The 26401-nt window shown below is 38.1% G+C and overlaps 1 long non-coding RNA gene across 1 annotated transcript; it reads left to right on the top strand.

Moving 5' to 3' along the window:
• Positions 1-6958: 6958 nt before the first annotated feature.
• Positions 6959-18936, top strand: LOC148184284 (uncharacterized). Its single transcript, XR_015772530.1, has 4 exons — positions 6959-7036; positions 8394-8481; positions 8669-8859; positions 18820-18936. It is a non-coding gene; the product is annotated as an uncharacterized LOC148184284 (long non-coding RNA).
• The last annotated feature ends 7465 nt before the right edge of the window (positions 18937-26401 follow it).

Here is a 26401-nt window from a genome sequence, read left to right as displayed (position 1 = left end):
TGTATTGTGTGGTTGTGCCCAAAACAGCATCGATGAATCATAATTCCAATGCTTCTGAACCTTCAGTTAAGCTGAATCTTGCTTCTACTGATGAAAACTCTTAGCTCAAACTTGTGCAAACTGTGTCATTATTCCTGCCAGCCCCTCCAGGCAAGTGCTGCTTCTTAGTACATGCAAGGTAATGTCTTTGGTTGGGCTGTCCTTTACTTATTTGCCTCAAGTCTAACTCAAGAAATCTCATCTCTTGATCAGTACAGGTTTCTTCACTGTGAGGGGGTTCAATGAGCAGTGCATGGTGCTTAATTTCAAGTTAGGCTCAAACCAAGACAGTTGTTTTTCAGGTACCCCAAGACTGCCACAATATCTTTTAGCCTTCATCCAAGCCTTGAGTTTTGGTTTATGAGCTGTCAGGTAACTGCTTGAGCAGTAAAGAAACCACAGATTTGAGTAAAGCATTGGTAGCAGGTAGGTGAAATGAAGTCTACTTGTAGCTGTGCAAAATTTGAGAAGAATGAACACTTTTAAAGGCAAAACTTTTGATTTAAAAATGCCTTATCATCAATAAGCAGAGACTCATCAGTAATGACGAAAGGAGAGGTGCTGTACAGCACCATTGGCCTCCAGTCCTGCTTCCCTTCAATGTCTCTCCCTGGATACTTTCAGTAAAGTTTTTCTTTGGCTCTGCTCCAATGGTTGGCTTCCTCTCACTGACTACTTGAAATCAATTCAGATACCCAAAACACTGGCTGTGGCAAGTACAAATAACCAATATTTATCAGATGCTTAAAAATGACTTAGCAAAGACAGCAGGGTTGCTACTTGATATTTATTTTATTTTGAGTGTAGAGAGCCAAAGTCTATGATGTTATCTTAAAGAGAAAATGCCTGGGTGTGTCAGAACCGAAAGACTGATTGCAGAATATATGTGGTTGTCAGCACATTCACAGTGAGGCTGCTCCTTGCTCTTTCCATAGAACAAAAAGGTCTCATGGGATCACTACAGCTGTATTGTGCCTAGGGATGGTGGAACTGGGGTTTCCCTTCAGAAACAGCCCAATTCAAACTCTGTGCTCACACCAGAATAACTACTAAACAATCTCTGAAGGCAATAGAAATGTTCCATGGTGAATGAAGGGGAAGCAGAAGAGGATTTGGTTCAAGCAGAGCTATTTGTAACTAAGTGGTATTTGGTGAATTTGGTGCTAACCTTTGCAACTCCTATTGATGGATGGTTCTTTACTCCCAAATATGTTTGCTGTTGGTACCAGAGGTCCTCAGAAGTCTCCACACAGAATTTTCAAAAATTATGTTAAGGAAACTTCCCATTCCTGCTTCAGAACCTATGACAACGATCAACTGAAAACTCTTGATATTCTTTTGTTTTTTAATTTGATTTTTGTAAATTCATACAGACCATTGTTGCATCTTACTAGAGTCTTTAAAGCATGTTTTAACCATTTTGAGTTTTTCATTTTGTTTCTGTTTACAGTTGAAAGGTGGATTAGAACTTTAATCTGTTCTTTCATGTTACTTTAATTTAGTGTTAATTTTTAAATTATTTTATTGCAAAGGAAGATCAAAGATTATTAGCTGAATTCCCTTTCTAGGGTAGCTGACTTTCCTTCTGGAGCAGCATCTAAAGACAGTTTTATAATTTTTTTTATTACAAAAACCCTTTTTTTCACTCTGTAAACTGATATTTTCATTAGTGGAAATGGTGGCTGATAGCTCTGAATAGTAAATGTGCTGATTATCTCTAAAGTTCCATGGAATATTGTCTTCAATTACTCCATAAGCTTTTCATCTATGCCTAATGTTACAGTCATCCATGTGGGAAGGTCTGACCACATCTGGGAGTGCTTTGGAAATTCTGCTTCTCTAAAGATATTGTTTCCATTAATTATTTTATCAGAACTCACCTTTGGTAGCTATTTCAGACGTTCTTTTCACTCTGCCTGTCTGGATGTTTAAGTGAGTAGCTCTCTGAAAAGCCAGCATTGTTAGACTGTCAGAGGCTCTAAGGATGGACACTGCAAACCACACTGAAGACAATAGAAAGGTCCAACTGATTTCAGTGGAATGTGTATTAGATCAGATTGAAACCAACAATACCTCAATACCTTTGTGGCTTCATGCAGATCATTTTTTTGTATTTATATTTGCTTTAATCTCCCTCAACTGGAAAAAAAAAAAATCCTTGAGGAAATAAGCTGGTTTCTGTTGGCAGGTTATAGTCGCACAAGCAAACATGAAATGATGCCAAAACATTGAGGGTTTATTTGTAGTGGACACCTGCATGCTGGGAGCTGGCTTGCAACCAGTGATTCACTCCTCAATTCAGTTCAATAGAAAATGATTTAATTGGCAAGATAAGCTGTGGAATTGTATCCAAAGGATCAAAGAGGAAGATCTTTCAGATATGCTTTAGAGGATGAGTCTAATCTACTCATCTGTGTTTAGAAGAGTTTGATCTCCAACACACATTTAGCTACTATTAAGTTAGCCCACCCCTCATCTGATATTAAGTTAATGTGTTTTTTCTGTACAGTCTATGCAGATTTTTCCTTGGTCTGTGTATATACATATGAATAATTGTGTTTTCGTGAGTGTGATGCTTGTTCCTAACAACTGACAGAAGAAAATTTTCTTGCAGGTCATTATGTTTTGGACCTTACAATGGAAGCCACATCTTTGTCTTCCCACTGTCACTTTGTTTGCAAGGGCAGTAATGGATGGGTTCATCGTGTGCATTTCTCCAACTGAGGAAACCATATTTCCAAAAATATATTAATATCTAAATTTTAAAAAAATTCTTACCAAAGGAGATTCAGCTCTGAAATATAAAACTAAAAATTTACAATTTTTTTAAAAAAGTATTTTTTCTGAAGTTAACATCAATTGTGATGGCAGACTAGAATCTTTTTTGACAAGATAAAAATGTTGAAACACCTTTTGAAATTAACAGTTCACATATGACTTAATGCATTTGAAATGTCAGTTCATTTTTCTCTTGTAACCAACAATAATCTTGGAAGACTATCCAGTAAATAAAAAATGAATGTACCAGGAAAGAGCATTTACATCTAGATGCACAGAATAGTTTCTAGGCAACTAATTCTTTTATCTTTTTCCACCTTTTCTGTGATTCCAGTGCCTTCAGTAAAACTTTTTCAAACATGGTCAAGCTCTTGGATGGTAGTACCTGCAAAGAAAACATCTCTTATTGCCCAGCCTCAACCTTTTCATAGTTTTTGAAAACTCTATCTCTGAAATATTTGTTCCAGACATCTTAACTGATTTGTGACTGCACATGGACAATATAAGAAAGAATCCCTTGGAAATAAGGAAAAGCCAAATGTAAAAATTGCTCTGGAACTAAATGCTAGCAATGTTGCTGCACAATTAATTCTTTAACATTGATACCAATCATAATGAGCTCTAAGAAATGCACTCTGACAATTTCTGACAATCCCTGTAGGCTCCACACATGAAGCAATGGCTGGAGTTCAAGCAGCCAACTAGGAAAAAACTCAGACTTCAGCACAGGGCAGGGGAGAAGAGAGGAAGGGGAATCCTTGTTCTCTTCCCAGAAGGATGAACTCTGTCTACTCCTTTTCACTCCCATGAATGTTTTCTGCAGCTTTATTTTGAGAAATTTTAGAGGTAGGGTTTTAGTTGCTAAATCTTGTAAGGAAAGCCATGATCCATATCTTTGTACTTGCATTTATATTAGGATATAAATAGGATAATTTCTTTTTGGCTGAAACATCTCCTTTCCCTCATTTAAATATTTTTTGTCTGTTGTGCCCATAGGCTTCAGTTCTGCTCTACTCTGTGTATATAAATGGAATCCTACCACTACAGATTTAAAATGTATATGTTTGCAGCCCTTGAGACAGCTTCTGGCTTATAAGCACAGCTGATAAACTGCAGAAAAACCAATCTGAGTTCATCTAAGTGATCACTGATACCATCCAAAACTAAACAGGAAATGAATTTTCACCGATGTATATTTTAAAGCTCATCTTTCCTAGGAAAAACTAGGAATATGAAGGCTAGTTTGGTCTTTTTTTTTTTTTTTTCTTGAAAGGGAAAGAAAACAACTAAGCAGACTGAGAGAAAGACACCCTGAAAGTGCCCTACTCTGCAACAGAGGGAAGGCTGGAGCTCACATCTCTACAACCTTTTGGTGAGCACAGTGAACATCCATCTCTCTGGGATCATTGCTCTCAGGGTCTCTCCCACAGTGCAAGATGCAGCCAAAGCATCCTCCTGAGATAAGGGACTGGGAAATGCTGTGTTCCACAGCTTGTTGAACCAGCACTTGGACCTGAGCTTGGACTGATCTACAATATGCCCTAGATCTGCAAAACTTTATAAGAAAAATTCTAAGTTCTACAACAAGTAGTTCCTCCCCACAAAAAATATTTTGTTTCAATACACATGGCTTTTCCTCCAGTAAGAAAAAGAGAGATTCATTAAAAATATTAAATAACTTTTACCTGTTATTTCTGTTGCAGAACTGGCACTAGCTAATGTGTGTCTTGTGTTTTCTGCATAGCAAAGTACCTTACTTGTGGAGCCAGACCTCTTTATCTTCTGACCAAGGGGTAATCTGTTCAACTGAGCTGAAAAAATAGAAGCCTAACTAGTGTTAGACAGAGAGTGACTGGTTGAGATGAATGCAAGCACATAAATGCCTTATCAAAAAAAGCACAAAATGCACAAGTTCAGTAGGGCACAGTGATGTTAATTTGGAAACACTGAGACTTGAAAGAGACATCATAGGCTTAAAAGTTACCTCTCAGTCTCCTGGATGTGGAAACCCTGCTTTGATAGCCTTCTGGTAACAACTCCTCCATCTACCTTGGGCAATACTGCAGAGACAGGGCAGCTGCAAGATCCTGTTGTATGCTGCTAAAGGGAATGACTAATGAGGCTCCTGAAGCAGCCTTCCTAGTTCCAACTGGGGATGTTAAAAAACAGAAAGGAAACCTATTCTGTAAATAAGAAAAAAAACTAACAAAAAACCCCAAAACCACAGAAAAGTCGAACACAGGACTAACTTAACACCCTCCAACAATGAATTGTCAAAATGCAGTTTCTCAAGGAGTCTACTTCATCTGATATCTAGTTCAGCTTTCTAAGTATTAGTTCTATTGTAAAAATAATGTGTTTTTTTGTTGGTGGTGGAAGTGAAAAACAACACTGTTATTACCAATTCTTGATAACCAATTGCTGGAAATTTCCTTCTTGCAGTAAGCTGCATTTAGTCTTATTCAAAAAGAAGCTAAGATTTAGATGCTACAGAGCATCAATTAAGAGTACCATGTACTGGTATTGTGTTACGATTCCACAGACACGGGTATAATTTTCTGACTCCTCTTTGAAAAAGCTTCCCCCACCTGCATATACATTACAGCAATATCTGTCTTCCTGCAGAGATCCTAAAATATAGTTTCAAAGGGATTTGCTTGATCCTGTCACCTCAAAAGCTGTTCAGCCCTGAGGCTATTCCTCACCAGCAGAGAGCTCAATGTGGGGCAGAACTGAGAAAGGACAACCAGCTCCCCAGTCAGAATTTCTGGGGTTTCCCTTCCTGCCAGCATGCTTCCCTAAGAAAGAAAAGAATGGAAAGGTCTTTAGCTACCACTTGGAGAATCACAAAATCATTTAGGTCGAAAAAACCTTTAGGATCCTGAAGTCCACCTGTAGTGAGCTGCAGGGGTTGTTGTGGTCACAGTGCAGGACCCAGAACCTCATCTCTCCTGGGATTTGATCCTAATATGGGCAGATCCCACCCACTTCCAACACAGCAGAACTGCACAATCTTATGATGAGACACCACAGTTCCAGGACTAACCAGCCTTCTGAGAACACAGCTGCTGCACAAGGTCTGGAGAGGCCAAAGGGAAGGCAAAATAACAGCCTGCAGGTGTGTTCATCATCCTGCTTGCCTCTCTCAGGATCCCCTTCTGAGCACATGTGCTCATGCACTCAGGCAGACTAATTTTTCATTGGTCATAGACCTAGTGCTTTACTAAAAGATAAAATTCATTATGTGAGTGTTATTAACTTGGAGGATGCATCATTTTATGCTCACCTTCAAAACTACTGGCAATCAGCCTGTCTCAGGTGGCTCTGTGCCAGGCCCAGCAGGTTGTTGGATTTATTGCCCACAATCACCACTTTTGTCCAGATTTATCATGCCTTACTGTGACCATTAGCACCCTTGATTACCTCTTCATCTTCAGTCTTTTGAATCACCACTTTGATGTATAATATCTCCTCAAGCAAGGACATTTCCCCTTCAACAGCAATTCTGAATGGTACACAAACAGGTGAAAATACCCCATCAGCTTTTTCAGGCAGTGTGTGACAAGGCTTTTCTTTTTAAGAATATCAAGGATCTTTTTTTCTGATGATTCTTCCATTCCATCTCGTAGTCATCACGGTATGCCTGTGTAATCCAGATCCAGGACAGCCAGCTAAAGTAATAAACACTAAAGGGAGCAGGAACACATCTAGAAACCACAGGACCTCCTAATTGATTCTTCAGGCAAAAATCTCCTTCCTTATGATCACCTGACTTCATCAGACCTACCCAGAAATATCTGCAAACTTCCCTACAATTGTCTATTGCCTTTCAAGTGACCAACAGGAAAAAACAGACTGGCATATTGGTCAGGTTTTCCCACTGACACAAGGCTGTTGCAGCTTTCTCTTGTCCTTCTGTGTCTTCCTAAATTCACCTTTCATCTCTTGCTGCAGGCTACAAAACTGCTTGGAGCAGAGATTGTGTGGATTTGTCATGTATTTATAAAACTTCTCTTAAAATTCATGCTAGGACACACTTATGAATTTAATGATAGTAGTACAATGAAAATTTCTCTAACGCGTACTTCAGAAAAAAAGGAATTCTTTTACTGAGCTTGTTTTCTCCCCCAGGTCAAGTATATTGTTGTAGGAGGTAGAAAACTTCATGGGAAAGACTGAGGGGTGGAGTGCTCCTGCTTCCATCTGGCATTGATGACAAGTAAGGCGTTACATAAAATTCCTGCAGGACTTGTGTTTGAATATTTCTCAGCTTGAGAGATGTGATTCATAGCAATATTGTCTAGGAAAAAGCAGGTGGCCAGGTGTACAATTAATGAATGTTCTTGCTTCTTGGGCCCAGAGCACAGGGGCAACAGGTGAGCTCAACCACATTTCCTCAAACAGCTGATCCTCCTGCCTGGCACAGCAAAAATCCCCAGACCTGTGCTTGCTGACCTAGCTGTGAGCACAGCTACATGCAGACAGTGCTCACAGCAGTGATGCTCTGCAGACATCACATTTCCCACCACGGGATGCAGTGCTTACACAGTGGGTACCAGCCCAGCAAATTCACCTCTGGCAGGAAGAAAAACTAAGAAATATCACAGTATGGCATCTACTGAACTTTACTTCCTTCCTTCTGCCAACTTTAACTGCCTACTCCTCTCTTTGAGCTGTAGAATTCCCTGCCTCTCTGTTGCATCAATGAGGCCCACAGGTAAAAAAATTCCACACTTTATCGCCAGCATCCCAAATAATTTAATTGTCATTCTAAACACCTCTTCTGCTTTTGTTCCATTCCTTCTTTCCTAGCCTAGCAAATTCTTATGTGTCTTCTCTATAACTATAAACAGTCCCACAGAGGAAGTCTATAATGGCAACTGCCCTGTCAGATGGAATAAAGATTTAAACTAATGGATAAGGAGGAGTTTCAAACAAAAATTGTAGTAATAAGTCCACCCAGCAGCCCACATTTTCTTAGTTTGCTCGCTACTTGGATCCTAACAGCCACCAGACCACCTGTTTTCTGCCACTGCAGCTCAGCTGTTGTTCACAAATTTCAAATATTTGTGCCAGTAATTAATTGTGCCAGCAAAGCACTATTAAATTTAGTTATTGCAGAAAGGAGCTAAAATAATTTATCAGATCTGAGTGGATCTTCAATGTGTTTTTGAATTTAATGAAAATGGGAATTGGGTCAGCAGGAGGAAGAGGAGACATCAATTAAAAAATATATCTATACTGGAGTCTCAAAAGCCATTAACATTGATTTCAATCCAGAACACAGGGCCTGGCTGGCAAAAAACATTGAAGAATAATTAAAGGGACTTTTTTGGTTTTTTTTTTTTCCCCTGTGGCTAGAATACAATAACAGAACTTCAAGAAGTGGAAGTAAATAGGATGTAATCACTGCAGAGAGCTATAAAGGGCTATGAGAAGCTGTTAATGCTAGTGCTTTTATTTGGTCTCCTTTCATATCTTTATTTGCATTTTTAAAGTTGAACACTTGCTTTTAATGGACAGGAATGTGGGACTGGAGCTGGAATTCATTCTGCCCCCTTCTGTTCTTCTCACAGGCTCGTCACTGCACTGAAGCATCCTGAGAGCTTCTGCTGCTGAAGATTATAGTGTCAGACAGGTTCCTCACAGCTGGATCCTGCTCAGGTAGGGGTGGTTACATAGACTAGCTTGGTTTAATTGTATTTTGATGTTTGTAATATCCCCACCATAAATGGAATGTAACTATTCCATTCTTGAGTCAAAAATGTGTCACTTCTGAGTCAGCCCAATCATGTGGAGACTACAGATGACAAAGATTAACTTCTTTCATCTTCCTGCTCTTTATTTTCAGGTCGATATGGTCTGCTCTGAATGACCTAAACAGAATTGACTTTTCACTGAAAAATAAATCACAGAACTGGTGTATGGCCACAAGAACTTTGTTGCAGACTGGATCCAAGAAGATCTTTGGGTCTTCTAGCAACAATTCTTCTGTTTCTGTCCTTGAAGGATTTTCAAAACTGCAGCTACATGACTACCACGGTCAGTGTTTTTTTCAGTGTGGTTTGTGAATAAGAGAAGTTACATGATAAAGATCTAAACTAAAATTCAACCTCCATAAAAATGGAAAACAATTATATCTTACTCCCTCACATATTCTTGAATAGATGGCTGTAATTCTGCTTTTGCTTCTTCGGTAGATCTTTTATCATCTAATTCAATCAACTAATCCTGCAGAAAACTCTCAAGTCTCTAGGGCTTCTCTTGTTAGTTTGCGTGGGTTTTTCTTTTTCTTCAGCTAATGAGCTGACCACTCACACAGTGGTCCAATAAGTTCCAAGCTTCCTTAAAGTGAGAAATGAGGGAGAGAGGCAGAACAATCCAGGGGCTGGAGTAATCCCTAGGAAATAGCATATATACCACCTGTTTTGTTTGTACCCTACTTTAAGAGCCATTGACTTTTGCTAGACTGGCATTCACAAGGAAGGAAGGTAGGTTTGCATTCTCCTTAAACTTAATGTGCTCAGGTTAGAAAAATAAGAACAAAACAATTCTGTATGGTCTTGGTTGGCATATTATTAGCTCTAATTCCACCAATTAGTGGAAAACAGCTGTTCAGAGGCTGAGTACTCTGTTCTCTACACCAGGCAATGCTTGAAAACCTAGTGCTATACCAGGCACACAGGTTAGCTAGCTAGTGTGCCAAATCAAGTTACCTATCAGAACCATAATTGCTTTATTTTCTGAAAAAGGCAATTTATTTCATCCGCAAATGTATTTTAATTAATGTATATTTATGTCAGAAATAGTGATCAGAAAACTGACAACATCTTGGTCAGAAATCTTGTTGGTCTAAGACTTGAGGCTAGTAGTCAAACATCTTCTGGAGATCACTTTACTTTCTTCCTTTTCTTTATTTCCCATTGGCTGTGACAAAGCAAGCCAAATGGTACTTAAGGAACCCTGCAAAATTCATAGCTCTTGCCAGGTTACTGCCTGTGGGTATGAAAATTTGAGTTTATTGTTATTTGCAGTCACTGTCCCTGGAGGTGCTTAAGTAAAGGCTGGATGTAGCACTCAGTGTCTCAGCTCTGGCTGACCAAGGTGGTGTTAGGTCACAGGTTGGGCTCAGTGACCTCAGAGGTATTTTCCAACCTAGTTAATTCGATGATTTATGTGTCTAATTATTTCATATTAGCAGTGTAGCTAAAAAATATATGCATATCCTGGGATGCACATTCAGGTCATTAAAAAAAACCCAGCACAACAGCAATTGAAATGCAGTTGAAGTTTTGCAATGCAGACATTCCCTGACATCTGCCTGGTGGATACATTTGCACCTTTATAGTAATTAAAATATTTCCCTGTACATGTAGGAATTCTGTATCAGATGGACACTTATCAAGTGGGCTTAAAAAAGAAAAAATTTTAAAAATCACCTAAACTATTAGATATTTTTTCTGATACTTTTTGTTTTCTTTCTTAGATAAAATCAACTAATATCACTACTGTCTTCATTAAATTGCAGGTCAGTCTGTGACACACTGCATATAACTTTTAGATACTGTTGAGAAACAAAATTAATTGCCCAAAATATAGACAATTGCAGAGGAAGGCAGAAAACAGGGTTACAGTTTTGAAGAAAATACCACACTTTGGCCATAATTTCCAAAATTAATTTTACTGAAGTATGACTACAATCGTTTGCAAAATTACTGTTTTATGATTTAGCTAAAATCTCATTAAAATTAACTTCTCTTACAAAACAAAGTATTTTTCTGCAGATTATATCTGCCTAATATCATGGGGCTTTCTGCAGATAAGTAGGAATTCAGCTCCTTTTGCTTACTTGCATCTGCTTTCAGCACATTTTGGCACAATTCCTTATTTTGAATTTACATCGGTCTGACTAGGACACACGAGTGATCTCTGAAACCTCTGAAGAAAAACAAATATGTTGATTAGTTATTCTTGTTTTGTTTTGCTGTCTGATGTTTTGGGAAGATCAAGGGAGTTGTTAACAATTTCCTAAGTCTGTAACAGATTTTTTCTCTTTTGATCAAAATTAGAGACTTAATTTAAAGCCAGTTGGTTTAATAATAATGCCAGCAGGTTTAATAATAATGATTTTATAGAGCACCAAACTGGCCCACAAACCAGCTTTTGGAGAAGTCATTCTATTTCTGAAAGTATTTGGTTGGATAAATAAATTCACTTTTAAACTCTTCTCAAGCTGTTCTTTTGCACAGAAATGACTTCATGTGGAATTTGGGAGTAAGTCTGGAATGAAGAAAGTGACATAGGGATATTTGCCCTTCACTACTTCTGGAAAAAAATTAATCTCATTAGGCCTCAGGCTCAAACCTATACCCTTTGATCACAGGACTGAATATCCTTCTGGTTTCATATATAACTCTATCATGACCTTTAGAACCAAGGTGAAATCAAATGTTCAGCAGTCAGTACTAGAAGACAAAAAGTAGTTTTAGGCATTATGAGTAGTCAGGGGTGGAAAATGAAGCTGCAAAACTTCTAATATTCCCTGATTTTACACAGGCAGAACCTAGCATTGAACAAATCAGTTTAAAGATCCAAACCAAATTTGTGAGCCCAAGTCTTAAGTGCACAGCTAAATTTGAATGTTCAATATGTTTGCACTTAAAAGTGCAGATGCTAAAATGGAGCCATTTCTAAAACATTTCCAGCATATCAATCTACTTTTGGCTAGAGCAGATATTCTCATAGAGGAACCAGTGGCAGGGTAGGTCAAAGGCAGAGCCAGTGTAGCAAGGAAACTTGGAAAGCCATCTCAGATGGGTGGGCTTCAAGGTCTGAGGGGACTTTACTATCATTTGAACTTATCCCTATGTAAACTGTACCTGGACTTAATAAATTACTAATATCTGAAGATAGATAATTTTATTTTATTATTCTCCCCCCACCCCATAAAATTCCAAGTTCCTTTGCCTTGGTGACACAACCTGCACAGCCTGTCCCAGGCTTTTCTGCATCTTGGCAGCAAACAAAATACTATCTTGTAGTTTTTACCAAACCCACCAGCCCATAGCCCTTCTGTATCCAGGGAAATCCCTGAGCAGCCCAATCACCTCAGGCACTGGCTGCAAAATGCCTTCCCTATTAGTGTACTTCCAGGTCTTCCATTTGTCAACCCTCCTTCTTCCTCCCCTGGTTTAACTCCAGCTCTCTCTGACCCTCTGCACAGTCTCTTGACATCTGCAACAGTCTTCCAGTATCTCTCTGCCTCATCAACTCTCCATCCCTTATCAGATCTCATCAGCAAACCTCTCCTCATTCCCCTGCCTGCACCTCTTAATTTCTTCCACTCCCTTCTCTATGTTATTGGCCTTTGTCTCTCTTTAATATGTTCTGCAGGCAGTATTTTTCTGCTTCTGTTGGTCTTTAACTTATACATTATAATATCTATGGTCTTGTATTATTTATTTTGTAAAGCATTTTAGGAGAAGAATTCACATGAAAGAAATTATGAAAAATCATCTTGCATTGAATTATTGATAATCTGTTAAAATGAGCTTGTACTATTGTCATCTCTTTTCTTTTTCCTTTTCTGTCTTTACACTTCCCTTCCCAAAATGCCCCAGAAATTTTATCTAAGTCTGAAACATGCACCTCCTGCTAACTGAACAGTGATAACTTCACAGAGTTAAATGTGGGTGATTGGTAGGGTCTGAAAACAAAGCACCTCAAAGGAAAAAATGAAAGTTTAAAACAGAGCTCACCAAAAGAAAATGGAAACAATTATTTAATGTAATTCTCAGGGGCTTATGGCCTTGGATAATCAAAGTGCACAGTCACACTCCTGGGGACAGAGAAAGAAGTAAGCAGCAGGAGGCTCTGCAGTGAGATCTGTTAACTCCAGACACACCAGCATCACATACCTAATAGGGCACTGAGGAAATATGAAGACTACAAATCTCTTCCTTCTTCCTAAGGCCATTTTTGAGGAGCATGGTGGAGGTGCCAATGTCTCCAGAGTACAAAAGCCAATTGGCAGACTTTATGTCCAGAGTATTGGCTAAAAACTGTGGAATCACATTATTGGCAGCAACAGTGTCAGGCCTTTAATATGTTGACAAAGGGTTTTATAGAAAGGAAGGAGGTGCCAAGTGGGAATGAAACTTGGGAATGAATCTTGTTATTTTGGTCAACTGAACAGTCCAACTGGATAATGACAAAGCAGCAGCAAAGGTAGTTGGGCAGAATAACTTTTATATATATCTTAAATTTATTATTTTCATTTCCTTTTAAATTACTTTTTATGAATTGCATATATATTAATATCAGTCATCGGTTAAAGTAGGTCTTGAAAGATTTTCATGAAATTATTTTCCCTAAGTCTCCATTTTCATCTTGCCTTTGTTTCTCTCTCCCTCATGCTTTCTTTATTATTTTATTTCTTTTCATTTTGCTTGCAATTACCTGCATGAAACTTATTTAAGCATTTAATTTACTATAAGATTCCAGGTACATTCTCACACTCTGGTAATTATCTCTGGAGCAGGATATGATTGGCATAGCTAATGATAGCTAACTTCAACAGAAGAGTCTACAGTTCTCTCTTTTCCCTGAGAAATGACATTGTCATATTATTGTCTTACTCAAAGATTCATAATAAAAGGAGGAAGGTCATCTTAGACTATGGCCCAGTTGTTGGTTATAAGTCAGGTTTTTAGCTGAGGCAAGTCATTCCAGCTTTGGCTTACTGGAAGTGAATTACAATGTCTAAAGCTCTCCTCCCTATTTCTTATGTACTGCCTTTCCTGCACAGTTAACACTGCAGAATATTTTATGGCCACTTTATGTTCTTGCAGGAAAATGAGATGTTATGAGATGCTCAGGGAAAATAAATAAATAAATAAATAATTCTCTCATCAAGGTAACTTCTAGAAAGGAGAGTGTAGGAGTAAAATGTGAAAAGACTAAATTGCAGCCAAATGGAATATCTGAGTAAAACATGCTCTGAGATTTACTGTATTAACATAAAGGTGGTTAAGAGTTATCCCACTATGAAATTTGTGTCTGCAGCCAAGGGGAGGAGAAAACAGCCCCATTAGCTGTATCTGGTGCTGCTAGGGAGACAGCAGGTAGGGAAACAGAAGGGAAAGGAAGACTGATGTCAAGGAATTTAGGATTTTTTGGTCAAATGCAAACTCAGCCAAAGTAAGTGAGAGGCATATCAGTGTCTTGGCCAGTCCTGGATTCTTATGTGGCCACAAGTAAGAATTTGTTACAGCACAACTGTTTGTTACAGGTGACAGGTCTCCTCACCCTACTCAGTGCTCAGCTGCTGCTAAGGAGGAGCTAAACTAAATTTCAGTTTAGGAGAACTGCCTTCAATAAAATCAGGTGGGATTTCTTTCCCCAGTGGGTTAATGCATGGAATTAATAAAAAAGCAGTAAGGGCACTGATCTGATATTTGTATTAAGTTTTGTATAGAGTAAATCAAGACATTTCCTTGCTTTTATCTCCAGACAAAGCACAGCCTAATCAACACTACATCTTCTGAATTTGCATTTGAGGACAAAGATGAAAGATTTTTTCATAACAGTCATGTAGCAGAAGTTGTGATGCAACAGATTAGAAACAGGGCTACACAATGGCTTGTTTCAGATGAACTGCTGTGAGGACAAATCATTAGATGACATTTAACCTATGCTGGCATTCTTGTTTGCCCTTAGAACATCACCTAATTAAATGTGGATTTATTCTGACAAGCCAGATGGTCCTCTGGTTACTGCAAGGAGTCATGACATGCCATATCTATTCCTGGCTCTGCCACTTATCTGTCCTGTGACCTTTGCAAATCACTTAACCTCTTCACACCTTCAAATTCCATTTATGACACCAGAAAAATAACATTATTTTTTTACTGTACAAAGGCTTTGCACAGTCCAGTGCATTAAGATCACTGGGTGCTCCACTGTTAATGAGAGGACAACAGATTTTAGTTTGTGGAGCCACATGATCAGCTGGCATTTACTGCTCCATCTCCCCTGACTTAAATGGACTCTTGACTTATTCATACTCTCTGAAGATTTGCCTCATTTTGTGTTCTCATTTCATTTTCAATCTGAGTATTTAATTTGCTGTATTTTACCATTAATGTTGCATTCTCTTATATTAATTTTAATAAGCTATTAACAAATTTATTCAAGGGTTATAAATCCTCATGAAGTCATACAAATCAATGACTTGCTCTTATTGTTGCTAATACCTTGCATTTCAGCCATGTGTGCTTCCAAGATGTTTTATTAGAAGTAGTGATCACTGTGTCAATCCAAATTTTGAAATTAGAAGTAATTTTAATCTCTTCTCAGAATTCAGGGTTTTTTTAGGAAATACTTCTATGCCTTTGAAACTTAAGAGGTTCTTTTCAAATTGGGACATTTATCAAAACCAAGAAAACATTAAAACTTACTCTTACTGTTTTCCTAGGCTTTCCAAGAAATACCAAAGTTATTAAAAAATGTGACCGGTTTTTCAGAAAGGAAAAAAAGGTGCAGTTGTCACAAAATGCAAGTAGAGCATTTGATTAAGAAAATTCTCTCTACTCCTTTATACTTTGCTTTTCAGGAAAACTTGGGCTCAGGGATTCTCCTTCATGTCAGACTAAATAAACACACATGTCAGAAAGAGCTGGTATAGTTGTGTCATTCCTCACTCTTCTCACCTTCACCTCCTATGTTTCTATAATTTTTTAATACTTTAACACTTTGAAGTATATTTACATAAGATTTGTTTGATCCACAGCATCACTCAGCAATAAGTAGGTCCTTCAAAGTATTTTGTGTTAATTTCTTTGCATCCCTTCCAGTAATGATACATAGACTGCAAAGCAGAGGCAACTACTTTTTTTCCCACTTTTTGCTGATGTTGGAACTTTGATTTTTCAATTTTAAACTTAATAATTTAAATGTTTAATTATTTGCTTCTATAAATTCAACTTTCAATGCCATTGTGCCTACATTGGGAACCTGAGGTCTCTGAGACGCGATTAATTGATAACAGTTTTCTCTTAAACACTTTTTCTGTTGACTTGTTAGAATATGAAGGTGATATGGATGTGGGTTTTTCATCCCAAATACAATAGCAAAGTTGACTGTTTCTGCAAAAGCTTTCTGCCTTCCTGATGCCATGGATCCTTTCTTCAACCTCTTCTATAACAAAGGCATTTTTTAAAAATAGATGTAAAGTGTGAGAAAAACATATTACGGCAACACTGAAGTGTCTGAGATACTTGCAAGAAGGTGGCTCAGTTTTATAACATACTGGACTGTAGTTGGTTGCTGGAACTTCAACTAGATAGAAATTGGTAGGATCAGTACCAGATGAGATGTTTCTATCAGAAATCTCAGTGATTCATCAAGTAGACATATGGCTACATTTCTTCAGGAGCCCAAGATGTATAATGGAGATTTAGTAATATCCCCAGGAACCCAGTTTTAACAGCTTGATTTAAAGCTCTTGGTAGGGAGTGCTTCCATCAGCACTGCTGGGCTTTCAGGCAATATGCTCATACCTCCAGGAAGCCTTCATTTACCCTGGACATGCTACTAATGAGTCACCACTACATCTCTGGCACTGAGCCCAGGCAGCAGCATTTGGCTCTAGAACCAAATTTGCTTCAGGATGATGGACATGTAGATCTGGAGTTTTGATTCAGACTCCTACTTGACATATTATTCCTTCTTAGCCCTCAATTGAGATTTAAAATTAGTAAAAGATGGAGATCTCGTGGCCTTCATTAACTATACAATAGCACACAATTCCAACAACCCTGAGGTACTCCTTTTTGCATGTGACTTCTTTAACCTGACACGCACAAGGACTCTCCCATCAATTCAGCAGTATTGGTGTTATTCCACCTTAAGCTTTTCCACAGCATTTTTCTGGCCTCTCAAAAACATTTTTCAAAGGCTTGCCTGCTACTTCATTGAAATGACCATGTGTTTCTGTTCTCTGCAACAGTGCCAACAAACCCACTTTTCCCATGGGATTTTTTTTTTTCTCTGACACTTGGGAAAAGGATGTGCTTTAAGTGACCCCAGTTTCAACAAGTGCAGAAAGGGACACTCTTTTTAGGGCTCTCAGCTCGATTTTGCTGTTCTGTGCAGCTCTGTGCTAGAACTGGCTGTAGGCTGTCTAAAAATCATTCAAATTAGTCAAACTATTTATTATAAATACAGAATTCAATCATGTTTGCTCATCTCGTCCTTGGTGCATTTCATGTTGATGCTTGAGGCCCAGCCGTGCATCACTTAAATACCCCTCTAAACAGGAGAACTGGGATCTTCCTGTGCAAACAAAAGCATTCACTCTCTCATTTCTGATATTCTTCACATTATTTGCTGGTTGTAAAATGTTCACTAATTCAACTGGGAAGCAGAAACCTTGTCATGGGATGTAACTATTCACCCCCTGTGAGCAACAAACAATGTCTAAATAAAGGCAACTCTGTGTGGAGCTGCCATATGTTGAACTTTACTGCTGGAATCTGTGATGACAGCTGTGACTAGCAGACACTTGCTCCTCATCTCCCAGACAGATCCAGGAGTTACCTCTGTATGATGAATATTTGTGACCAGCTTTTCTTAGAATATGCATTAGTGTAAAATAATATTTTCTATGGAAAGCCTCTCTGGAAATCTCAAGTATGACCTAAAGGTAAAAAACTCAAAGTCCTAGAATGATGTTATATTTTTTCAAGGAATGTGTTCAAGTGGTTTTCTGGGTAGGTTTATTACTCTGAAAATGTGAGTCAAATTCCATGAAAAGTTTGCAATTTTTTTGAAGAAAGATGACAGAACACAGTGAAACTTGATTAAAAGGTTGCATAAATTTTAAGTCCTCCTGTATGAACAACACTGGTATTAAAAATTAAAAGGCTGGGTTTATAAAGTTCCAATCTATATCTACATGAAACAAAGGACTAAGAAGGTAAGTGAATGCACCATGTGTTTATAACAAAAACTGAAAATAATCCTTTGCTGCAAAACTTCCAAGAACTCATCTCTTTTGCATGAGTCTCATTAAGAGCATGAACCTATATAAATCAATTATACTTTAGCAAGTCACATTGACAGAACCAGGACTTGGCCCTCTGACCACAGAGTCATGAAAGGTTATTACAAGTTTGTCTTAATATTGTATGATACATTTTCCACTTACCAGCAAAACACACACACACACACACACACACAAAAAAAAAAAAAAGAGGCAAGGCAAGTAAAAAATCATATTATTTTGAATTACTTTTTACCAAAGCATGTTCTCTTTTTCTCTGAATATAATATACCATTTCTTCAGATTAACTTTTGGGAATTTTTTGAAATGGACAGGAATCACCTCTTTTGCAGATGACTTTCTGCACTGTGGAACCTGTTCTCTTCTCCATACACAAAGTAAGGACATGGTAGCAAGTACAAGAAGGAGTTTGTCCTCTGTTCCCTGTCATCATGCAAATAACTCTACCTGATAACATTTGAAGGTGATACCAGAATTATATCTTCAGCAGTATATACATTTTATTTTTTAATAAATCTTTAAACATATTTTCTTCTTCAGAGTTTTAATCACTTCAATCACTCAGTCTGCATGACAGTTACAATTTTCATGAGCCTTCATGAAGGTGTTTGGGTTTGCAAAAAACTTTGCAAATGGAAGTAACCAGGATAAGCTAAAATAGAACCAAATTTATCTCAGGAATTGGTTTGAACCTACACAAAATATTGTCTATGGCAAGTACTTAGCATTTATAACAATCTTCTCTTCTTAGACCACAGAACATGGTTCTCCTTTCACTTAAATCAGCAGTAAATGAGAAGAATTACCTAGAAATGCATGTAGCTGCCCTAGCACAAAACCAGTCTAATTGGCAGAGAAATCAAGCTCCATAGATGTATGTTCATTTCCTTATAATAAAGTTTCTTGATCTGATTCTAATTCTGATTCTGATTTCAAAGGCAGAAGAAAATGAGCCAATGTGTTTCCTCAGACACACAGCTACAAGCTCCTTAAACTTCACTTCAGCACAAGCTGCAGAAGCTTCACACTCACTCAGCAGAGAATTCCCAATGCGGCCTTGGGAACATTCAGTATCTGCCTGCAACAAATTAATCCCTCAGGAGGTAAGTATCCTTATAACATCTTAGAAGGACTGAAAACCTTTTGTAAGTGAATGCTTTTATTTTCTATTACAGTCCTCATATGAGTTTACTTAACAGAGTTGCCAAGAGACCACTGACACTGCATTTTCTACAGGTCCTTATGTATTTGCTGGAATACACAGGAAGCTGCTGTGAATATATAGAACAGTTTGTTCTGGTGCATCCTAGTCACAGCTGTGTGTGTTCATGTCATGAGTAATTAGGCAGGCAGAAGAGGTGTGTATAACATCTTTACTCATTTTAACCAGCAACTTCTTTTCAAATTCCCTCCTGTTGTTTCCTCGAGAGGTGGCATGGAAATTTCTGCTAGCACATCTAATTAAGTAAAGCAGAGATTAGTTAAGACCCCTCTCGCTCCATGAAATTAAAACACATTCTTCCTAAGGAAGAGACCACAAAAAGTTTATCTACACCTGGTGATGACTGCAATTCCTGAGTCCTGGAAAGCCCCTGAAAGCCTCTGGTCTGTGTGTAGGAAGGCAAAGGGTGTCGGTCTGATGTGAGGTGCAGGGTCAAACACTCAGATTGCGGCTCTTGGTACAATTTTCTCAGGTACTGCCAAAGAAGGGTTTGACAGCAGAGGTTTCAGGGTTAACTGAAGTGTAAAGCAGTAGGTTTTTAGCATATATTTGAATATAACACAAAGAAAATAAATCTGGAAGGTTCTAGCCCACCTGGAGTGACAGTCGCAGGCAGGGAGAGTGACTGGTTTATATGAGAGAGAAAAAAAACTATAGAAAACCTTAGGTCATAAAATTAACTTATTATCACAACTCAAAACAAACATATCCTTTCTCATACATAAATATGTATGTTCATATAAAGAGATCCCACAAGAATTTCATCCAAAGATCCCTTAATGCATACATTTGTCTCTCTAAAGACATTCTTCAAAAAGCTTGAAATTATTTATCTAGATTTTATTACAGGTACAAACAAAATTGAGTCTGTCAAAAATCTAATTTTTAATTTCCACTGAGTTGTGGATATATTAAATTTTAAAGTCTGAACTCTCTCTAAAAAAAAATGTCATACTTTTAATATTCAGACATATGCTGAAACAGAAACAATAAACACTGTCTTTTCCACAAATCTGTTCCACCATGGCAAAAAAACATTTTCTGAGGGTAGCATAATCATTGAATTATTCCTCAGCTACTATTGTCACTGATATTCTATTGATTATTGTAAATTTCAAATATATATATGAAAAAATTATTATATGCTATTTTGATCAACCAGTGTTGATCTTAAAACCATTAAAAACACTGTGCACTTATTTGTGCAACTTCCACTGCATTTTCTGAACAAATAATAATAAAGGACAATATAGTTTTGTCAAAAGAACCGAGTCCCAAAGGTACCCTTTGTTCTCTAAATAAAGAAGATATTTTTATATCTTCTGTATATTGTTATTGTATATTGTCTACCTTGAGACACTGAGATCTACTCCTGACAGATTAAAAAAGACTTTTTATAGTCCTTAGCCTAAAAATATTGTTTCTCTCTCTTTTTCTTGCATGTCATACTGCATCAACTCCCTCCCACAAGATGCCACATCCCTACATCCATGCTGCAGAGGAGCTTTCTCAAACCCTAAAACACTGCAGACAATACCTGAAAGTTTGCTTGACTCTAACCTCAAGGCACAGGAAACTCACCTTTTATATCTCTGTTTTCCAGTGATTTGTCTACGACCCCCTGGAGGTGCTTTGGCTATTTCTAGGGAAGGCAGGAAATATAGCTAACAAAAATAAATCTGTACTCACTAGTCTTATAGTTGCAGCTCCATTAGTTTTGGTTTTTTTCAGGGTATATAAACACAAAAGTTTGAAAACTTTTGCTCTAGGATCTTACAGTCTAAACATTAAGCACCTGGAAGTATATGGAAGAAAGAAAACTAACAAGGAAACTGGGGAAAAAAGGATGCAACAAAAAATGACTGAAAATGCAGATGCTGATGGGGTAGATTTATTATTATTATTATTAATATTATTATTGTTGTTGTTGTTTCATCGTTATTATTGCTCTTGTTGTTATTAATAACCTAAAAAGCAAGCCATAACACTTGAGCAGAAAAGTACCAGTGCAGGGAAGATGTTCCATATGCCTGTGTATAAATAGATCTGGTAGAGACCATAACAATAGCTCTGCAGCTGCTTTCTCAGGGCTGGGTTGAACCTGATGAAAACAACAGGTGATTGTTTCTTGCTGCTTTCACTGTGGATGCGAGGAAGCCACGGTAATGGGACTGCCTATTAGTGAGGATGTAACTCAGTGAGGCAAACAGTAATTATACCACAGGAAGAACAGAAGGGTAGGTTTGACATGTCCTCAAATTGGTTGTCTCTGTTGGAAAGCAGTGGCAAGTTCTGCCTCTGCCCCCTAAATACTTAAAGGAAAGAACAGACTGCTTAATCACTGCAAGTGCTTGTTGCCCTGTACTGTGGGTTAATCCCAGAATAATCAGTTTCTGTGTGTCATGTCTGTAGGAATCATATAGAATCACAGAAAGTCTGTGTTGGAAGAGATCTGGAAGATCATCTAAATCCAAGTCCCCTGTCATGGGCAGGGATACCTTCCACTAGGCCAAGTAGCTCAAAGCCCCATCCGGCCTGGCCTGGGACATTTACAGAGATGAAGCATCTGCAGCTTCTCTGGGAAACCTGTACCAGAGTGTCACAGTGCTCACAGTGAAGGATTTCTTTCTGATATCCAATAGATATCTATTGGATAGATATCTATCTGTTGGTGTGAAGCTGTCACTCCCTGTCCTCTCACTACGGGATCTTGTGAAATGTCCCTCTCCAGCCTTCCTGTAGGGCCCCATTAGGTGCTGTAAGGTGCTCTAAGGTCGCCCTGGAACCCTCCCTTCTCCAGCTTGAACAATCCCAACTCACCCAGCCTGCCAGCACAGGAGAGGTGCTCCAGTTTTCTGACCATCTTCATGGCTCTTCTCTGGACCCCAGCAGGTCCACATCCTTCTGATGTTGGGGGCATCCCAGACCCTTGCTCACCACACAGTATAAGAGGGGCTGAACCAGCTCTGTGATCTTTCAACCAAAAGTTAAAAGATGCTAATGAGCTGATCACTGTAAAATAAAGAAGAAAAATGCACTTCACATTTAGTTTGAATAGTGAGTATTTTCTTTAGGAAACAAATACTATCAAAATTAGAAACTGTCCTTTAGCTTTTTGTTGTATTTTTTCCTTCTCCTTTGTGTGTGTATCTGTGTTTTGGGCATTCATTTTCTAGATCCTAGGAGTCATTAACAATGAAAATTTTAATTTTGTGGTAGTGAGTCTGATTATACCATTCAAGGGAACATGCAATGGGTAGTATTTGTATGATTTAGAGGAGACAAATATTTATCTTCCACAGGGGTATTGTGGCTAAGCAGATCATACTTAATTACAAAAGTCACATCTGGGAACACCATCTTGATTTATTGTCTGCCAGGTTTAGAGTGCCAACTCTGAGTTATACTGTCAAATTCTGAAGTACTAATACCTCCAATTATTTTTTATATATCTGTCTGAGGATAGTTAATGATAGGAATTATTAAAGCTCTTCAGTTCTTCAACCCTTATTTTCAATCTTCTTATTCAATTGCCTGAGTCTACCATTTAGAACTAATGGAAATGTTGTAGGAAGAATATTTTTTTAAATCTATTTTATGAAAGCATTTTATTGAATTTTATTTGTTGGTGTTTTTAAGGTGGATTGTTTTGGCAGTAGAAATCTCCCTGGTGTCTACTGGGTATAGAGAAAAACCTTTCCTCTTCCTTCCTCCTCTAAGGCCAGATTCATAGAATCACAAGTTGATATCTGACACTTCTCTCAGAATAAAAACTTTTTGCAGTGTTCTCCTCTTCACAGGGAAGAACAACAAGAAATTGTGAAACACTGATGTGTACCACAAAATTAAATTGGGCTTTTCCAGCCAGTTGTTATTTCCACAGTAAGAGCACACACATCTTCCTTAGTCCTGTGTGAATTCTTCTGCCCGAGACTCCCCATGCAGCCATTATTCCATGAGCTGCCACACACAGTTATGACAACCTCAAGTAGCATCTGCTGTGTTTACATTCAAACATTTTCTCAAAGGAAATGATAACCTGTAGTCCACAACAGTTTTTTAATCAGAAATACTGGACAAGCACCGTGTCTTATAATAAACTTAGTTTTGCCAGATTTTGAATATTAGAAAAAAGAAAGGAAAGGAAGGGGAAGGGGAAGGGGAAGGGGAAGGGGAAGGGGAAGGGGAAGGGGAAGGGAAAGGGAAAGGGAAAGGGAAAGGGAAAGGGAAAGGGAAAGGGAAAGGGAAAGGGAAAGGGAAAGGGAAAGGGAAAGGGAAAGGGAAAGGGAAAGGGAAAGGGAAAGGGAAAGGGAAAGGGAAAGGGAAAGGGAAAGGGAAAGGGAAAGGGAAAGAAGTGGGAATTTGTGAATGCAGCAAACTTCCTTTCCATTGTCCCTTCTACTGAAAAAGAAACAAAATAATTCAGATGTCTTACGCAAAGTCTGGACAACCTGAGCCCAGTGGTCTAAAATGCATTAGCAAATATCTAGAGCTTGGGACTTCTGCAACAAATTGTGAAAACTGTGGCTGGCCAGTATTGTGGTTTTATCCTGGCAGTCAGTTTAGCCCCATAGACACACTATCTCACTTCCCACCAACAAAAACAAAAACAAAAGCAAAAGCAAAAGCAAAACCAACTAAATTAATTAAATAAATAAATAAATAGAAGCAAAACAACCAGCCAAAAAGCCAAAACCTAACAATATAAAAGCAAGTGGTGCAAAAAAAATCCAATTGCTCACCACCAGCCAACAGATGCTCGGTTTGTCCCCAAGCAATGTCAATCCTGACAAACTTCCTCTGCCACTCTATTTATTACTGAGCCCAACACCGCATCATACAGAAAATTCCTTTGATTAGTTGGGGTCAACTGTCCAGGCAGTGTTCTCTCCCAGATTGTTGCCCAGAATAAAAAGTAAGTAATAAAAAGAAGAGGCCTGGGTGCTGTGTCAGCACTGCTCAGCAATAACTAAAACACCCATGTGTTATCAATGCTGTTGCCATCACAAATCCAAAGCACAGCGCTATACAAACTACTATAAGGAAAACCAACTTTATCACAAACAAAAATCAATACAACTGGCTACCAATATTATTATTATGTGTGCAGAAACTGGTCAGCAAGAAGTCCCAAATCACCTTGCCCACAGACACACACAGAGGATGAAACTTAATCTAGTATATAAAGAACCAGAAACATTGAGCACCAAGAGTCATTCTTTGCCTGGACTCTTATTAGTCAGTGGCTGCACTTGCTTGCTGACTGAACTGTCTTTTATGAATCCAAAGCCTTAAACCTCTACAGGAAGACTCAAGGGCCTAGGTCCAAGCTCTGGAGTCTGCAAGTTAATGTTGTACCAACGAGTTCATTTTACAGGGCTAGATCTAGTTGCTTATCCTCCAGAGAACCAGAGAATGGCTTGGGATGATGAAAGAAAGTTTTTGTTCTATTTCTGTTTCCCTGTATATTATTATTGCCTGGAATTGAAAAGATTTTGGTCCTTTTTCTCCAGAGTGCTTTGTTTGGGCTCAGCTCAGGCAACAACTTGTACAAAATACCTGCAGTTGATACAAGGAATTTTTTTTCTGGAATTGCAATTTATGTACTAAAAAATCAAGCCCAGTGTAGATCAGAGTTGGAAGTCTCTGACAGAAAGGACCATTAGACAACAATAGCAATTCTGTAAAATATGCTGAAATAAAAAAGGAATAAACAAAATCCCAAAGTACCTTAGCTAACAGATAAAAAAATGTCATTTTCTGAAGCATTTTTCTTTTGTTTTAAAGAACTGTATAAACAATGTGATCTATTTCTGCTTACTGATACAGTGAATGGATCCTAAATCAAGGAAACAGCTGTACAGAGATGTAATATTAATTGTGAACATGATTATAATGTTATTTTATGAGTATTTGGGTGTGTGAATTTTAACCTTGTTGAACCAGAGTCATGAGAAGGAGGAAAGAATAACCCACCCATTACATGAAACAGATATGTGCTTCTCTGCTCCACTCTTAATTTGTGCAATAGCATCTTTGCCATGTGTACCTTTCCCCATGTGAAAGACTTCAGTTAGCAGTGCCTCACAAAACTCCTTTGAGAATGAGAAATGAGAAAAGGAAGCCAAGACAGATTGTAGCCTATATTTTCACTAAGTTCTTCAGCTTTTAAACAACTAACATGACCAAGAAAAGCCCTGGTTCTCAGTAACAGCTGCTCTGCTCAACAGCCACACACACAGTAGATATTCAGCAGTTCTGTCAGAGCAGCCTTGTGTTTGGAGCACAAGTTCTGCATAACCTGCACTTGAAGGAACTGTTTTGAGAACTGGTACACAAGTGAGTATTAAAGTAATAACTCTGACTCCTGAGCTTATTCTATACTCCCTGAAGTCCATGTGAGAGCATAACATCCACATTCAGGTCCTTTAAACCAACACTTTTGTGCTGAACACTGAGCACTCACATAGGCATTCTCATCAACTATTTTCATGAACTGTCAGAATAATAGTTCTGATGACACCATTTTACAAAAGACGTCAATATCTGGGTTTATCTTGCATGTGGAAATAGGCAGGAAAAGTCTCTCTAAGGCTTACAGAACTCTTTTTACTTGGGCCTGTTTCTGTGCACAAATTCAGCTGTAATGCTAAGTATAATCTTTGAAAATACACTACACTGGGCTTGGCAGTTCAGGTACTCAGGAATATCTTTCCTTGAAGAGACAAATCACGAATAGAATATTAACAGTCTCAGCAGCTTATTAAGTTTGCACCAGAGAGTGACTTCTTCTAAAGGTTCTAAAATACATTGACATGCTAATATTCCAAGTGGCTCATAATTGCATGCAATTAACTTTACTCCCCATGTTTTTCATTAATGTCAAAAAGGGTCTATATACTTACTCTGGAAGAAAACACATACTTTCTTCTTCTTAGAGGACATATACAGAGCTTTACTGCATCATCTGTTGTCTCTGCTAGTGATACAAGAAGGAACTTGTCTTAATAAATGCTATTCAGTTGATGAAATGTGTGGTACAGTGAGGAAGAGTAAAAATCCAAATTTGGTATTTCTGATAGAAAAGATGGTTTGATGAAGGTCCTGTTTCATTAAATAGTATTTGACCTAGCAGAAGTCCACACTGATAACTTGGAATGTGAAAGAAATATCTGGAAGGAAGGAGATTTTTTAGCTATTTTTCATTCTAAGGATTCACAAGAGAATCAGATAGATGTGGATACAAATCTCTGTTCCTGTGTAAGATTGCCACATGCTGTGATCTACAGTCTTGCTGG

Source organism: Pseudopodoces humilis, chromosome 5, assembly GCF_049639895.1.
Source record: "Pseudopodoces humilis isolate 2021_Gansu_Grassland_sample_001 chromosome 5, ASM4963989v1, whole genome shotgun sequence".
NCBI lineage: Eukaryota > Metazoa > Chordata > Aves > Passeriformes > Paridae > Pseudopodoces > Pseudopodoces humilis.
This window is presented reverse-complemented; position numbering and strand designations above follow the sequence as displayed.